Source organism: Lolium perenne, chromosome 2 (genome assembly GCF_019359855.2).
Source record: "Lolium perenne isolate Kyuss_39 chromosome 2, Kyuss_2.0, whole genome shotgun sequence".
NCBI lineage: Eukaryota > Viridiplantae > Streptophyta > Magnoliopsida > Poales > Poaceae > Lolium > Lolium perenne.
Window position 1 is genome coordinate 196,635,472 of NC_067245.2, and position 4,986 is coordinate 196,640,457.

The window sequence follows — 4,986 nt, forward strand, 5'->3', positions numbered from 1 at the left end:
TTTTCATAACATCTTCAAGAGAGATTTCAGTTTTAACTTCATCGACAGGAGGTATTCCAAATAGACTCTCAATAATGCAGCTAGCTTCTAATGCAGGAGTACTTAGGAAATTACCTTTTGCAAGACTATCAAGAACATACCTATTCCAGCTAGAGATACCAACATAAAAATTCCTGAGTAAGATAGTGGTGGAGTGTTTCTTATTGCACCTATTATGGGCATCACTAATTCTATACCAAGCATCTCTTAAACATTCTCCCCCTCGTTGCTTAAACGTACGAACTTCAACTTCAGGATTACTCATTTTAGCAGTAGTAAATAAAGCAAACTAGATAAAGTAAATGCAAGTAACTAATTTTTTGTGTGTTTTTGATATAGCAAACAAGATAGTAAATAAAGTAAAACTAGCAACTAATTTTTTTGTATTTTGATTTAGTGCAGCAAACAAAGTAGTAAATAAAACTAAGCAAGACAAAAACAAAGTAAAGAGATTGGGATGTGGAGACTCCCCTTGCAGCGTGTCTTGATCTCCCCGGCAACGGCGCCAGAAATTTGCTTGATGCGTGTGGTTGACACGTCCGTTGGGAACCCCAAGAGGAAGGTGTGATGCGCACAGCGGCAAGTTTCCCTCAGTAAGAAACCAAGGTTTAATCGAACCAGTAGGAGTCAAGAAGCACGTTGAAGGTTGATGGCGGCGGGATGTAGTGCGGCGCAACACCAGAGATTCCGGCGCCAACGTGGAACCTGCACAACACAACCAAAGTACTTTGCCCCAACGAAACAGTGAGGTTGTCAATCTCACCGGCTTGCTGTAACAAAGGATTAACCGTATTGTGTGGAAGATGATTGTTTGCAGAAAACAAGAGAACAAGATTGCAAGAGATTGTAATTCCAGATAGAGAATTGGACCGGGGTCCACAGTTCACTAGAGGTGTCTCTCCCATAAGATAAACAGCATGTTGGGTGAACAAATTACAGTTGGGCAATTGACAAATAAAGAGGGCATGACCATGCACATACATATTATGATGAGTATTGTGAGATTTAATTGGGCATTACGACAAAGTACATAGACCGCTATCCAGCATGCATCTATGCCTAAAAAGTCCACCTTCAGGTTATCATCCGAACCCCCTCCAGTATTAAGTTGCTAACAACAGACAATTGCATTAAGTATTGCGCGTAATGTAATTAGTGACTATATCCTCGAACATAGCACTAATGTTTTATCCCTAGTGGCAACAGCACATCCATAATCTTAGAGATTTCTGTCACTTCCCCAGATTTACGGAGACATGAACCCACTATCGAGCATAAATACTCCCTCTTGGAGTTACAAGCATCTACTTGGCCAGAGCATCTACTAGTAACGGAGAGCATGCAAGATCATAAACAACACATAGACATAACTTTGATAATCAACATAACAAGTATTCTCTATTCATCGGATCCCAACAAACGCAACATATAGAATTACAGATAGATGATCTTGATCATGTTAGGCAGCTCACAAGATCCGACAATGAAGCACAATGGGGAGAAGACAACCATCTAGCTACTGCTATGGACCCATAGTCCAGGGGTAGACTACTCACTCATCACTCCGGAGGCGACCATGGCGGCGTAGAGTCCTCCGGGAGATGATTCCCCTCTCCGGCAGGGTGCCGGAGGCGATCTCCTGAATCCCCCGAGATGGGATCGGCGGCGGCGGCGTCTCTGGAAGGTTTTCCGTATCGTGGCTCTCGGTACTGGGGGTTTCGCGACGGAGGCTTTAAGTAGGCGGAAGGGCAGGTCAGGAGGCGGCACGAGGGGCCCACACCATAGGGCCGCGCGGCCAGGGGCCAGGCCGCGCCGCCCTAGGGTGTCGCCACCTCGTGGCCCCACTTCGTCTCCTCTTCGGACTTCTGGAAGCTTCGTGGCAAAATAGGACCCTGGGCGTTGATTTCGTTCAATTCCGAGAATATTTCCTTACTAGGATTTCTGAAACCAAAAACAGCAGAAAACAGCAACTGGCACTTCGGCATCTTGTTAATAGGTTAGTTCCAGAAAATGCACGAATATGACATAAAGTGTGCATAAAACATGTAGATAACATCAATAATGTGGCATGGAACATAAGAAATTATCGATACGTTGGAGACGTATCAGTGTTACCCTCAAGTTAGTTGAGGACACACTTGGATTCAAGGGAGAGACCTATTATATATTCAAGTGGTTAAACCATCAATCCTTGAGAGAACTCTAAGTAATTACCTCATGAATTCTCCTGGGATATAATTTATTGAGACAACCATAGCCATGTCCACTCAAGATAGTATAGAAGAAGTACTATACCTAGTTGATAAAGACAATGCTTGATCATGGAAGTGAGAAACCTATTTAATGAGAGATACCTTAGGAAGCCAAACCTGGATCATTATAAATTAACTGATGATCATAAACCCTAAGAATTTTAGGTAAAGATATTAAGAACAAGTTGATCATGCCTAATCCATGATCATGCTCTTGAGGTATGTGAGGAGAAGTTAAACCCTACTAGGATAAGTATATTCCATTTCCACATGAAATCATGGGGAGATCACTAGTAAGCAATCCTAGACTTATATCCCAATCTTCATTTGTGAACCACTTGGTAATCACAAATAGAATCCTACCATATCCATACTTCAGAAACTAAACCACCTAAGAAAACCTTAGAGTTAAACTCTATGCTTTATCTGGTGAGAAACCATATATCCATATGACCAAAGTTAACTATAAAAAGAACTATAACCAGTGTAGTTAGTTTAATGATAAAATTGGAAATAATAATAGAAGATAATTGGTAGAAGATAAAAACCAATTCTCAAATCCTTAGTGATTAAAGAAGCACATAAGATATAAAGCAAGTAACCATATTATCATGGTTAGGGGAGAATAACCTAGCACATGCAATATGGTGTCATTTCATCTCTATAACCTAGAAATATAACTCAAACCTAAATCTGTGCATCACTTGGGTGATCACAACTAAAACCTAAGTCATAATTAAGATTCAAACCATGTGTCATTAGGTAAATATCATTGGAACCCTAATGGTTCATTAATTAAATCCAATGTTTCAATTATATAACATAAGAGCCACCTAATGCTAAGTTCTATAATTAAACCATATGTGTAGTGATCAACAATTTATCTTTGTAAACAAGATAAACCATGATGGAAACAATCCCTACTGAGATACTTTCAAATGTAGTGATAGTATTAACCTTAACAAGGGGGTTATACTAGAAATGATAAAACATTAATAAATATGTGCTCACATAAAATCATATGCAAATGATTAATTCCCTAAATAGAAAACAAGACATAACCAAAACTTCTGAAATACTTTGAGAAGAAAGTAGTAACTCTTAGATTTCTAAATTGAATGGAATTCATAACAAAAAGGAAAATGAAGTGAAAATATCAATTCATGTCTAATTGCTATTTTGAATAAGACACCAACATGCAATATAATCTAATACCAAATAATTATTTCAAATGAAATAGTGGTGAAATAGTCATTGCATTACATCTTCATTGAATTAACATAATTGAGACACCTGAAATTAAAAATTTGGATTAAAAGCAGAATACAAAATAGGAAATATAAAGAAAAACAGAAAATAAATAAGAGAAAAGGAGAGAAGCTTACCTGGACCTGGCCAGCCGAAGGAGCCCAGCAGCAGCCTGGCTGTGGCAGCCCAGGAGCAGCCCATGGTCCATCTCCAAACCATGGCCCAAACCAGCTCGATACCCCTTCGTAAAAAAAATACCGATGAGGAGCTCATCCCCATCCTCTCGACGCGCATGGACGCCAGCACAGAGGCGTGCTCCTCTTCTTCGCTCGCTGTCGCCTTCTCCTTCCCCGACGTCGTGACGAGGACCGCACTCGAGCCGTATAAAAGCCCAGCGAAGCACAGCAGCTCGGGATTTCTTCCTCCTCTCCAATTTTCTCCAATGGCCGAAACCCTAGCCGCAGACATCCGTTCACCGCCGACGATAGAGGAAGCCCCAGGCCTCGCCATGACCACCGTTAGAACCGCCATGCTCGACTTGCTCCTCCTGCAAAAGGAATCGAGCAGGGGCAGCCCGTAGCGCCGTCGCCAAGCTCAGCTCTCCGGCGGCCGGTGCCATGAAATCCGGCGAGCCAGACCTCCATCGACCACGCCGTCAAGCGCTACGTGCTCCTGGTGAGCTATTGAATTCCATGGTGTACTTAGTTCGCTCGATTACGTCCCGAAACATGCTTAGCATCGTTGATCCGTGATATCTGCCGCTCGGCCTCGCCGGCGTGCGAGCTCCGGCGACCATTAGATGGCGGCGCTGCCAGCACTAGCCTCGCCTCGGCGTTCTCTTTCCAGTAAGCACCAGCACACCCTCGCGGGACCACGGGAACGCCGGCGATCGCCGCCACTGGCCGCCGGTGACACACAGGGTGGCCACCTCGACGCCACCGTGGCTGCCAGCGTGGCACTGGCCCACTTGTCTGTGTCTGTGGGTAGCACAGACACGTGTGTGTTTAGTAAATTTAGTTTAATTCAAATTCCAGAAAATACTGAAACTTTGCAAATAAATAGAAAATCCATTTTAATTCAGAAAAATACAAATGAGATATTAAAATGTTCCTAAAAATGAAATCTATCAAACAAAAATATAAAATGAATTTTTATTTTTAATAAAAAATTAATTATTTAAACCTATTTAATTAAGTCTTTAATTTTAATTCTGAATTTAATTAAAATTCAATAATTAAGAGAAACTTCTAAAATTAATAAAAACCAGTAAGCAAATAAGAAAAATATTAAAACTAATTTTCATTTGTCTATAATTTATTAAATCCTTAATAGGAGGATTTGAAACCTAATTAATAATTACCTTAATTTTAAATTGTTTAAAAATAATAAAATGCCAAATTCAATATTATTTTTATTCCCAAGTTATTAATAACTTCAACTTTAAAAT